This window comes from Desmodus rotundus, chromosome 11 (assembly GCF_022682495.2).
Source record: "Desmodus rotundus isolate HL8 chromosome 11, HLdesRot8A.1, whole genome shotgun sequence".
In the NCBI taxonomy this organism is placed as follows: Eukaryota; Metazoa; Chordata; class Mammalia; order Chiroptera; family Phyllostomidae; genus Desmodus; species Desmodus rotundus.
This window is the reverse complement of record NC_071397.1, coordinates 54,647,966-54,661,700: the sequence shown is the minus strand read 5'-3', so window position 1 is coordinate 54,661,700 and position 13,735 is coordinate 54,647,966. Positions and strand designations below refer to the sequence as shown.

The 13,735-nt window shown below is 39.0% G+C and overlaps 1 pseudogene; it reads right to left on the bottom strand.

Moving 5' to 3' along the window:
- Positions 1-7,832: 7,832 nt before the first annotated feature.
- On the bottom strand, positions 7,833-8,658 carry LOC112296911 (armadillo repeat-containing protein 1 pseudogene; annotated as a pseudogene).
- Between the last annotated feature and the right edge of the window lie 5,077 nt (positions 8,659-13,735).

Here is a 13,735-nt window from a genome sequence, read left to right as displayed (position 1 = left end):
TTTTTATGCCATTGGTCTCAAAAGACCTGTGTGAGAGGAGCCGAATGGGTCAGAGCAAATGAATCCCCATCCCAGTCCCGTTCCCAATACAGAACAGCAACCAGACATGTCTTTGTCTTTAAAAGACAGAATTATTGGAATGTCATTGGGAAATCATGGAATTGCAACATTTTTTTCTATTTATTTTTATTAAGGTAACATTGGTTAATGACATTGTATAAATGTCTGGTATAGAACATTACAAATTGATACCTGTGTATTCTATTGTGTGCTCACAATCAAAAGACTATTTTCTATCTGTTACCATACAGAGTGGGCAGAAGTAGGCTTACAGTTGTAATAAAAATAAATAATACAATAATTACTACATACTACCCGAAGAAACTCTGTGTTTCACATATGACTATAAACCTCCTCTTACCCACCCTTGTGTATTTGGTCCCCCATCCGTCTTCCTGTCTGGCAATCACTGTTTTCTTGTCTGCTTCTATGAATTTGTTTTGTTTTGTTTTGTTTTGTTAGTTCATTTGTTTTTTGTTTAATATTCTATATATGAATAAAATTACATGGTTTTTGTCCTTTCTCTCCGATATACTACTAAGGTAATACCCTTAACATCCATTCAGGCTGTTGCAAATGGCGATATTTCATCTTTTCACACACCACGTCTCCTTTACCCATTCAACCATCGAGAGACACTTGGACTGCTTCTATGCCTTGGCTATTGTATATAATGCTTCAGTGAATACAGGGGTACGTATATATTTTGAATTAGTGTTTTCATATTGTTCAGATAAATACCCAGAAGAGGAATTGCTGGCTCATATGGTAGTCCCATTCTTAATATTTGAGGAATCTCCACACTGTTTTCCACAGTGGCTGCTAATGGCCACAGTGGCCATTTCTAATCCCGGCAAGAGTGCGCACAGGTTCCCTTTCCCCCACATCCTTACACACACTGGTCATTCTTGTCCTTTTCATAATAGCCATTCTAACTGGTGTGAGGTGACATCTCAATGTGGTTTTGATTTACATTTTCTAAATAATTAGCGATGTGGAATGTATCATTTACAAGTATCTTCACCCATTTGGTTGCAATTTTGTTGAAAGTTTTGGGGTTTTTTGGCTATTGTGAAGCAGTAAGTGCAAACTGCAAAGTTTGGATTTGAGAGCAACCCTTATATTGATTTAAATCTTCAGAGGTGGCAGAATGAAAAAAGTACAGTTTTTAAAAGTAGTTTTTAAAGATATAATATATATTCATGACTTTGATGTTTTATTTCTCTGATAAATTTACTAAAATACATATTTGTCATTCTTTTGTATTTAAAAGTTACATTAATTAGTCCTTTGACTAATGTTTGAAATTTCTTCATAAAGCCTATGAAATCTGACTGTCCTGTCTTCAAATTATTTTGACAATCTTTCCTGCCCACAACTTTCATTGCCTATTGTTATTTTTTAACACACCTTTTCTCACGTGGGACAAAAACGCTGTCCTCAATCTAAATGCATATATAACCTGTTAAAATCTCTACATGAGATCATATCTATGTGAGCCGACCTTAGTGCAGCAGGTGTTAGGTGGTGTACATCGATTTCACAATGCTCTAGTAAAACATTTCCCGGACACCATTCTCACTTAAAATGATAATTAGCAGAGCACCCAAACTGTTTGTAGCTTTAAAAGTGATTACATATCAGTGAGTTGGAAAACTACTTCTCAAAACGTATTTCTAGGTAAATATTCTTTGAAAGTCTCTAACCATAAGATTTGGTCTGTGATCATTATTTGTATAAATTTTTTAAAGACGAATTGTTGCACATTTAACATTAAATAACTAATACATATAATATGTGTGGGTTGTAGGCTGTACAAATTTTTAAGCAAATGTTAGGCCTAATTTCCCTTAATAGGTTCAGTTGGAAAAGGCACGTTTCACTTGATAAAAGAATACCACTTTCATGGTTCTCTAGCAAGTCAAAGGGCTTGTCCATTTTCTTGACATTGTATTTACTTAAAAGAGTTTATCTAAAGGAAAAGAGCAAGGTTGCAGGCAGCTTAGAACAATGTTGTAATTGTCACTAATTAAGTGTCCTCAGCTGTGTCTATACTGGGCCACTGTTTACTTGCCTTACACATACTCAGCTGTAGGTAGGTAGTAGCCACACTAAAAATTCCTCCACTTATTACCTCCCTTGTTTTCATTTCTATGTGGGAAAATGCTGACAACTATGTCACGTTTGACTTTCACACGTTGTTCTGTAACTAGGTAAATAGAAGATACAACTATTCCCCTTTATTTTGAATTTTCTCTGTAGAAAGTAGCTCAAAGTGGAGGGTAGGATGCTGGCAGCAGTTTATGGACTGAAATTGATGAAATGATTCTGAGGAATGGGAATTCAGAATGATTGCACCTGGATTGGTGTTACACAGGTGCTAATCCATCAACATGTTCTTGAACATGCTCTTTCTAACAATAGCAAGTGATTTCCAAAGCTGGCTGCTAGTTCAGCCAGCATCCAACCACCAGCAACGATAACTGTGACCCTTTTGGGCCTAATCCATTACCACTTAGCATCATACTTTAACCACCATCGCTTTCAACCTTAGAGACATAATGGGTTTGTTTTTGCTACCTTGAAACGTTCTTAAACTTTTTTTTTGTCTAAGTTGCCATGTTTGGAAGAAGGACAATGAAAGTCTAGACCAGTGTTCTGAAACTTTAAGGTGCACAGAAATCTCCTGAGGATCATATTAAATTCAGGTTTGGATTTAGTAAGTCTGAAGTGAGGACACAGAGCCCACGCTGGCTCCAGGAGCTAATCCAAGACTGCGCGTCGCGTGCCAGGGGCTTGCTGATCTCTAGCGAGCCTGTCATGTCTGACATTCTCTCATAATGCCTTTGCTGTGAAATGTACTTTATCCTAGAATATAAGTTCACGAGTTACTGATTTTTTTTTGATAACATCATAGGGTCTTATAATGCCAGTGAACAGGATATTGAATGAGGAAATAATTCAACCCTTGGACTATTTTCTAAAGTTTCTAAGTTCATAAATGTACAGTAATAATAACTGTTGGAATTAGGTGCTAAGTCTTTGTGCCCATGATTTTGTCAGTAAATATATTTTTAAACATTTAGATAGCATCTTCATTATCATTACCACTTCAGAACTTCACCGGGCCGCATGAAGTGTCCATTGGTGTCAGCGATTTCACTTTCTTTAGTGTGGAGACACATTCTGAGAGAACTTCCAAATATTTGTTTGCAAAACGTTTTATTGATTTTATTTTGATGCTCTTATTTTTTTTAAGATCTCCAGAATTCCAGACATCTTATATTTTCCTCCACTTTTGCCTCCAGTCACATTTTTCCCATGTACCACAATACCACCCTATTCAAGTTCCCACAGACAAAACTAGATAGAATTTTACTATGGAAAACTCTTCTGAAGTCTTTTTATTTAATTCAGTTTAACAGGCGGGTTTCTAAGAAGAGCAGAAATACACCCACAGAATTTAAAAGGCTCTATGGTCTCTTGTCTGGGGGATGTTATTTCAGCATCTGCATTCAATTTTAAAATCAACTTAACTACTTCATATTCTTATGATTTTAAAAATCTTGAACAACATTACACATCTTAGTCTCTTGGTTTCATTGCACCCAATGTTATGTGATGGTATGAAAGATCTTGACAAAAACATGTATTTCATATTTTTCTTTGAGATTAAATACCATAACGAGCAACCATTTTTAAAAAGTGTCTCCAGTCTTGTGCGAAGCATGATATGAAAGGCTGGAGAAAGGGCCTATGCAGATAATGCATTCATGATTGAACTATTTGTATATTAAATATGGTCGTAAGATATAAATTAACTTAGCTCTTGAAATTTATGGACGAATTCAAAAATGTAAATCTGCTCAAAAAAAGCTATTTATCTCATTCGTTTGTGTGGTAATTGATGGTTCATAATGAAATAATCTGATGCACAGAGTCCGGCTAAATTAGCTTGCCTGTAATGCACTATCTTGAAGTGACTTCACATTTTCATTAGAGCCTTTCTAATTTCTAAAGCAAAATTAATGCAATTAGTGATCAAATCAATACATATTGATCATGAGTTTCTTCAATATGGCATGAAAATATCAGGTCAAAAAGGAAGGGCTTTTTAAAATCATAACATTAATACAAGAAATTTAAGTTGTGAAGTAAGCAGCTTTGTGCTATTTTCAACAGTAGCTGTTATTTATGAGAAAGTGGTAATATGACTTTTACCGTTGTTGGATGGAATTCAAAGTACTGTGTATGCCCCCCACCCCTTCTCCCCAACACATCAATACTGTATTCATTGTCCATATGGATTTTTCTCCCCATAAATATCCAAAAGCAATTTTTTTCCTCATGGTGTAGAATTTCAGATGACTAATTACTCAAAAGTGGCTCTTTCTTTTCACATGCAAATGTAAGCAAGATTTCAGGAAGAAGTACACCTCCACCAACCCCTGACCCAGTAAATGTACCCGTGGTGGGATGGGCTGTGGTTAAATATATGCAGGAAGGAACTTGGAGCCCCGAATACAAAATCAAAACACATTTGTGGAAATTAAGGGACTGTTGCTTTTCTACATACTAATCAGCTTGTTTCGGCATGAAATAAAAATGATACATTCAAGAAAAAACCAAGACTTAGCCCCAGTAGTTCCTCCCACCCCTACCCAAATAGATTCTGAGATGTTCGACTGGTAGGTCTACTCTGGAGATTGTGAGGGGAAACTAGTGATTAGCGGTCTTAATTGCTCAACTTCTTCTTCTAAAAGTCACCAGATCCTGGGGGGAAATTCTGAGTAAACTCAGAGAAAAGGATCATATTGCTGGGTCAAGTCTACCTTTGAGATCCTCCAAAGGCTCAGCTGGGGAGAAAAACATGACCCAAAGTAACAACAGATTGCGGTTCGGCCAGACAATCTGCTTCTTCTACATCTTGAGGGCCTGCTAGGGCCTGAGCCACTTTTCCCAAGTCATCTAGTTCCAGAAGTCATGTATTTCCAGAAGTTTGACAGCACGGAAATAAATTCCCCTTTCTGCCTGTGATAAAATTCAATTGCTTTGTATTCAAAAAGGTAATTAATTTGAAGTTTTTCTTACAATTTTCACACCGTATAAACATGAACTGCCCTGTTAATTTATGAAGGACAGTCATGAAAATGAATGGCAATGGCAGGTGTACATTCTATTTTGTTTATACATTGGCCCCATTTACTCGAAAGTGATTTCACAGATTCTGCTCGAAGTTCAGAAGTTTATTTACTGGTATGAAAGTCTTGGGTGCCCTGGTGAGAATACCTGGCAGATTTGATTTAATGTTCTCATGAATGTCACAGTGCTTGAAATTAGAAAGTGTTGGGGCAAAAATAACAGGTTTACATTTGCCAAGCCATCTTTTAAAATCTCCTGAGGAAAACAGCGCATGTGTTTACAGGTGTCTGGAGAGCACTATCTGGAAGAGCAGTACCCTAAGCGTGCTATCCTAGTCGCTGGTTCTGTGTGATGTTTTGACAAAAAAGGGACCCATGGATAAATATGCAGCTTGGAAGGGCTTCACAGACTCCATCATATTTGGGGGAAATTTGCAATGCGTATGAGCACAATGGCGAGTCTGAGAAGTTCTGTGGTGAAGAAGCCTCTTTAATTGTTTACCTCAATATTTCCCAATTAATTTGGCCACCCAGGTTTTTTTTTTTCCCTAAAATCTGTTAATGTCCCTTTAGATCTGCTTTGGGATGCCCTTATTTGGATTTGGTAAATGGTAGGGAAGTTACAAAATCTTAATTCTGGGGATATGCTAAATGACAATAACCATCTCACATTTGATTTTGGCCATCAGGAGAGAGCTAGCAAATTCAACTCATGAACATACTTCTCTCCTTATTCCTCAACCTGAAATATTTCAATAAAATCAGCACTTTAAAAAAAATCACTAAGGCTGACGGCTATTACCAGTATCACCTTATTCCATAATCTCCCACTTTCTGAGAAAAACCTACAATAGCTCTTTAAAAAAATAAATGAATAATACATAGTCCTCATAGGGACTATAGATAGATAAGCAAAAGGAAGAAAGTTACCTGCAATCCCTGTAAATGGCTTTATGTATATGTCCGTCTTTTATATGGATATAACTAGTTATTACATTGGATTTTGCACATGCTATTCCATAACCTCTTTTTTTTCCCACTCAGTGATAACAGTGAACGTGTTTCCATGTCATTCACCTACAACATCATTGTCTTCCATGTAGCCCTGCCGCATGCCTTTCAAAAGGCACGAGACGTGCTGTCAGTGAACAGCCGTGTGTTCAGGGGTTTCTCTGAGTCTTGGAAGGTGTCTGGCAGGGCAGGTTCTACAGACATCACGGCAGTGCTGCAGCGCTGAGGGGCATCGGGAGGTGGGTTTCACCTGGGGCGGATCACCTCTGCCGAGGGAAATCTAGGCCGGAGCAGAAGCCGCAAATGCTGCCCAGGTCTGCGGTCATCCCACCCCTCTTCCCCCAACTCATCTTCCCTGCACACCTTTTCTGGCACTGGGGGGTGTGGCCCTTTCTCACAGGTTGCAGGAGACATTTGCCCTGCAAGGTGGAGAAGGCACTGCCCTCCCTTCACAGTCCTCCGGGAAAGGGTAGCCAGTGTCTCTGCCTATCAGCACCCCTGGGGTGATCTGAGCACCAGTCCAAACCCACTAGGCGGCTAAGGCTCCTCTAGAGATGCCTAATGGCTAATGCCGTGTCAAATGGGCCTTCGAATCCCCTAACTTGGCCCTGGTGGCTGGTCCAACCGTGGAAACCTGTGTTGCTGCTGTGGTCTCTAATCCTGTGTAGCCTTCTCAGGAGCTAAGGGCAGGGCTATTTGAAATTACTTCTTATGCACTTGCTGTGCATAGATGCCAAAGGTTATAAGAAAGCTTGTGATTAAAACAGGGGCACATATAACTAGACTTTGTAAGGAAATGGACACCAAACTCATTATCTTTTTAAAATGAATAGACCCTGGTCTGAACTAAATGCTCCCTCACATACATTTCCCAACTGGTTTTGCACATTCCTACGATCCCTATCACCCCGCAGTATTTGCCTGTTGCTGCTCAGACACGTGAGCACCTGAGGGTGTGCTGCCCTGTCTTATCTTCCTTGTTTAATTTTTAAAATTTTTTTAATCAAGCAAAGACCCTAGACACTAGCTTTGGAGCAGGGAGCTTGGGTTCTAACTTTGGGAAGTGGTTGTTACAAGCATGGACTCCGGAGTTCAAGTCGCAGTTTGCTGTGATCTTGGGCAGGTTATTCAACCTCTCTCAGTCCGGGTTTCTTCATCTTACAAATGCAGGCGATAGTAATACCTGTTATGCAGGGTTCTTCTGAGTGATAATGAGTTTGTGTTTATAATGGACAGAATAATGCCTGACATATAGTAAATATTCTATGGCTATTAATTTAATTTAGTCATGTCAAATTGCTCCCAAAGCCTGTTTCTTTTTTAAAAAATTATGCTACCTTTTATTATTTTACAATATATTTCAAAAAATGATGTTACAGTTGCCTTAAGTGCTCTATAAGACCGTCATAAACAAATTAACTCCACCTGTAGCCTCTGTGTTTTTTTTACCACTTAGTGGGGCAAAACATCCAATAAAATGTAAAATGCAGCGTACCCAGTCATGTCACCTAAAAACTTTCCATGATAACTTATTGCAAATTGCACTAGGCAGTTCACCACTAGGGAAAACAGGCTCCTTGTTCATTCACATAGCCCTTGCACTCAAAATAGAAGTCACTACTAAAACCACCTAGATAAAAAGTTTTCAGCTGTGCTCAGCCAGCTGGCCCCGCCCTCTGGGTGGGATCCCACCCAGGACACTGCTCTTTGCTGCTCTTTTGTGGGGTTCTCATCCACGGGCAGGTAGTCAGGCCACTCTGTTCTACTCCCACAGCTGTATCCTGGAATGGGACCAGCATCTCTTCTCCACTCCCACTTTTCACCACTTGCTGAGCCTTTATAACCTCGGTTGATGCTATCATTGACGCCAGAGCCTCTGATTTCAAATCCTAGTGGATTTGCATCTTTGAACAGCCATTTGAAAAGTAAAGCTAAAAACACTCTAATTTTTAACAAAGCCTCTTCACATAAATTTCTCTGAGATGTATCACCAAGACCATCTATATGCAAAACCACTGTTTTGGCACATTTGTTTATAGTTCCCCCAGAAAGTGAGCTTTCCTTGGACGTGAATTCATTTCACTGAAACTATCACTGTCTGCCACACTGGAAGATTGAACACTGACATAGATTTCAGAGACCAGCAGTTTTGTTTCTCCTGGAGCTGTAACTTTCTGTATAACATTTTGCAAGTTTAACATCATATCCAGTTCTCCTTTCATCTTTTCTCTGTGAGCACGGCATTCTGCCAAGTATTGAAGAACAAGAAGAGCTGCGTGGACAACAGGGGTGTTGGGGTGGTCCATAAATAAAATAAAGCCAGGCAGACATCCCTGATTCCGGGCAATGGCTCTTCTACCTAATGGATCTGCCACTAGATGCTGTAGCTGGTTAACTAGTGGTGCATGTGAGGTTCTTCATTCAAGGTGGAAGAGGAAGAATTCATCTCCTACACCATGCTGTGGACAAAATCTTCTTAAATTCACAACAATAATGTACGATCTCAAAGCTTCTGCATGTGAGGAATTAATTCCTGTGCAGTCTAGCTGGATGGCACTGGCTCAGAGTCTCTCACGAGACTGCAGTTGAGGGTGCGGTGGGACTGCTGTCATCTGAAGGCTCAAGTAGGAGAGGATCCTTCTCCAAGTTCACTTACATGGCTGTTAGCAGCATTCGGTTTCTCACAGGTTGACAGAGGGCCTCAGTTCCTTCCCGGCTATTGGCCAGAGGCCTCTCCCAGTTTCTTGCCATGTGGGCCTCTCCATAGTGCAACTCACAATCTAACGCCTGGCATCTCCTAGAGTAAGTGAAGGAGACACCAACAGAGAGCTCAAACCCTCTGTTTCTTCACAGGTGCAAGTGAGATATAGTGGAAGTGACCAGCATGTGTCTGGAAAATGCTACAGGCTCACTGGACACTTCCTAGGCCACACTTGGGATCCACTGTGCGTACTCATAAAAGTTCTGGAGGGGGCACTAAAAACTGCCCTACAGCAACTTCTGGGGCCTCTTGCTTCTGAGACCTCTTTTCTCCACAGCTGCAGTGGTCACACAGTTGGCTACTTAAGTTATACCCTCCCAGATTGCTATAGTTATTTTTCACGAAGGGAGATTGGAGTATGTACATGTGTACTGAGTACTGTTAGAACAGTAGGGAATGATCTCAGTCCTGTGTTTCCTCACCCCTTCCTCTCACAAGCCAGGACACTTTGTACTGTAGATAAGAAAAGAAATCATAGCTGGGTCTTCAAATTGGAGATGGGAAGGAAGCCCATTTTTAATAGCATTGAAATAGGAGGTGAACCTAAACCAACCATTGCTTATTTATGGCTGTAGTTATTTCTCTCTGGTACATCCCTGAGGGTTACTTTCAGTTGTTAATTGGAACTTCTAAGCCATTTTTATTTACAAAGTGTTTTACAGTCATTGGTATTGATGACTTATAATTCCCCCATGAGTTAGGTGTCAGGATGAGGCATTGACAAGGGCTCCGCTCTCAGGAAGCTGAGACGTGAGGGTGGATAAATCTGCCTGCCCCCTCCCACATGGCAGCCACGGGGTCCTGGCTTGCTTTGTTTTGGCTTGCCTATTACCTTCCCCATGTGCTCTAATAGCGGTTATGATTGGATTCCTGGACTAAGGGTCTTTTGAGGAGCGACTGAGAGAAACAGTGACACAGAATCCACTTAGCAATTCTTTCCTTCCTTCTGCTCCCCATTAAAACAAATTGTCCTCACAACTCTCTGTCTTTCGGCACACTTATTTTGTTTTTTAAGGAAGTAAGACAAATATCTGCCTGTTTATTGTTAAATTTGTAGTGCCAGTCATGACAAGCATAAGGATAGTAACACTTTTGCCAGCAGGGTGCTTATCTGTTTTACTAGTTCACAAGGACTTGATTGATGTGAAAGACCAAGGTCTCAGTAAAGATAATTTAGCCATTTCCATACAGTTTATGCTTGTGTTAGTTGTATCCTGCAGGGGAGTCCCAGGGGGTGGCTTTGCTGACCTTCCCTCTAAAAGGTAACACATAGGAGATTCCTAAAGGAACCATCGTCTAACAAGACTAATGATGGCTTCCATGCCTATTATCATTCAGAGACATAGAAAGAGGCTTTAGAAATGCAGTACCACATTCCTCCCTTGATGTTCCACATGATCTATTAAGGCGTTATGTGGCAGATAAATTAATCATTAAAAACTTACTGTTAAGTCTTTACAAATAATAACCAGGTGTACCTTGATTATCTTTGATCTCAATATATATTTTTTCCGTCACCAAACAGATGATACATAGCAGTTTGTTTTACTGACAACTAATCTGAGAGACTCAGAAAAGAAGGCTGTTTTCCTCCAGCATTCTTTCTGTCTTTTCTTTTTTTTTTAAGTTAGAAGGACTAAAAAGAAGTTCTTCACTCAGTAATACCTCGTGACAGCCAGGATCACTTTTTCACATTGCTTTGCTGGGGTGTGAGTATGAAGCATCTTCCCTGTTTATTATCCCAGCTATCCTTGCGTGTGATTTATTTCTCCCATTTATTGCTACTTAGTATTTAAAAGTTCTGATCAAGGAACACGCTCCACATCTTGTGTGCATTAGGTGTTCCATGATACACAGGATTCCCCTCAATGCCATCACTTTGGATTGAGGTAGATTTTTTTAATAATGTGTTTTTCATCACATTAACCACTTCCAGAGCTAACATTTTCCAAATTCCAAAAAGCAAAGAGAAAAGATGATATAATAAAATAATGCATGTGCAACTATCAAGGTAGATAGTTACAAGACAAATGAAAAACGCATTACGACACAAGACAGGCTTGGTATCACAATTCTTAAATGTTTTAACATGCTTCTGGGGAAATTCATGTTAATAGAAATTGTTTGAGTAACTGCTCCATTCAAGAATGTGGTGCTAGAGATGAGTGGTAACAGGGAAGAAAAAAGTGTCCTTCAGCAGAGAATAACTGTTTTGTAAAGAAGTTTAAGGAAAGAAGGAAGGCAGTTGGTTGAAATTCTTATTCACGCCACAAATCTCTATAATCTACTCCATTAAAAAACACATGTGTTTATCAAAAGTGAGTTTAGAGAGATAAAATTTTTGACTGGACACTTCAAAATTTAATTTGAAAATCATTTCTAGGGAGATATGTGATTTTTTAAATATTTTGTTCACTATCTGAAGGACCACTTTTTGAGCTAGGTATTAAAAGATGAGGATCACTTGGGAGGGGAATTAAGATGACTTTTTCTGGCTTGTTGGCTATAATATATGTGAGAGAAATGTCTTTATTCACTTTAAATTCTGAGCAATTGGTGATGATAATATCCATTTTTACTTTTTAAAAGTTTATGTTGAACATTATTAGTAGGAAGCAACAATAACTATCATTTCATGAACAATTATAACAATAACGTACAATAGAGATTGCAGTATATCAGGGATGTTGATATTGCTTAATGTTTTCTTTAAAATAAAAGAAATTAGTCCCCTACTCTTGAGGGGACTAATGGCATTATTAACTATGATAATAGCTAAAATTTATTAAGCATTTATTTTGTGTCAAGACTGTTCCAAGTGCTTACATGCGTTACCTCATTTTATTATCATAAAATTTAATAAGTGTTATTTCCCCCTTGTTATTACCCCCTTGTTATTTCCCCCTGTTTCTACAGGCAAAGAGAGATGAAATAAATTGCCCAAGAACATGTGACTAGTAAGGGGTGGAGCAGTGATGCATGAGACAATAAATGTTCTCTGCTGAAAAAGTTATAAGGCCTTGGTGGTGTAAGTTTTTCTCTTTCTTGGTAAGACTGACAGATCATTCAGTGCCACTCTGGCATTTTATAATGATAAAACTGAGGTCCAGAGAAGTTAAGTGATTTGCCTAAGGTCACGCAGTAAGTTAGTGGTAAACAGGGAAAGCCCTTTGGCACCTTACTGTGCTATCTAAATTGGGCCTGTTTGGCAGCCTGCATTTGTCAGGGATGAATGCATCCCACTCAGAGAGAAGGAGGGAAGGTGATTCATTGAATAAAACCAACTCCTTTTTCAACTAAAAACAAGACACACATTGGAGTAGAGTAAGAGCATGACTCAGGACCAGCCCCAGGCAGCTTTATGGGGCAAATGGCATTTTTCTGGGGTATGATCCTCACTTCTTACCTCTACTCCCTGACCCATTTTCTGCTCTGTGTAGTGACCTGAATTCAGACTGATAATGCTTATGCTGTCTGAGGTCCAGCATCCCTGTAAGGCCATCTATTTTAAAGTAAATCTTTAATAATTCCTTTTTGGAGACTTAAAAAGAGAACAGTTAAAAACAATATTGCTTGTTGATCTTTTAAGTATTGTAGCATCTAGAGAAAGAAAAAAAATTTAACATAAAAAAGTTTCCAGCATTATTCAATTCAGATAATGTAAACAACCAACTTTTTCATTTGTGAATGTACCTAATCCGAAAAAGGTAATAATTTTTGAAAGAACACTTACAATGCAAATAATATTACATATTTATTTCAAAACTGCCTATCTCTGACATGTTCAACCATGCTCAGATTTTTAAAATAAAAACAACTCTATTTGAGACTATTATCTAATACTGTAGCCTTTCCCTCATTAATGGAAGCAGGACATGGAAATAAAGTGGAAGCGTGGGGAAGTTATTTTCCAAAAGAGTAAAATCAACCTAAAAATGGAACCTTCCTGATTTCCATTTGCAAGACCTGTTAAGCTGATATATTTAGTAATAGTTTCATGGGTGGGAGTAGATGCTGGGGATATATAACTCTTGGACGTCAGACTAAAACAATTATTTTGTATTCTTAGAATTCTGGACTAGTCTGACTAAACTGTGGTTTTCTAGGTTTTTCCCCCTCTAAATGAGTGAGTCTTCAAGTGGAGAACAACAGACTCACGAGCAAAATGTAATGTCCCTCATGTCTTCCTTAAACCCAGTAAACAACAAAATGGAGAATTTCTACCCAAAGAGGGAAGTAATTTCTCCTTACTAAAGGAATAAAATTGTCAGATTTAGTAAGAAAACTACAGGACACCCAGTTAACTTTGAATTTAAGATTTAAAATATATATGTGTATATTTATTTATTTTAGCATAAATTTTAAATTATTTATTTATTTTAGCATTATATAACTATATCCCATGAAATATTTGGATGTCCTGCATTTTATCTGGCAACTCTGAGGAGGGACTCTCGGCCCACTTCTGGTGAGAAAGAGGCGTGAACATCATTCCAGCAGCCTGTGGGGCCCCGTGGAAACTGCTGCCTCATCAGGTCTGTGGCAGAACAGCACCTCTGCCAACAGATCTTGGTAAGTGCGATACAGGCACTTGCTTGTCCGGTTGTCTCAGGCTGCACTGGACAGATGGTCATTAGGTTTTCTCCGTGTATAGGGCCAAATTCATGCAGAGGAAGTGCCCAAGCATTCAGGAGCTGGGCCACTGAGAGACAAAAGTGATTCTTCAATGCTTTTACCCTATATCGATGGAAGCCACTCTTAT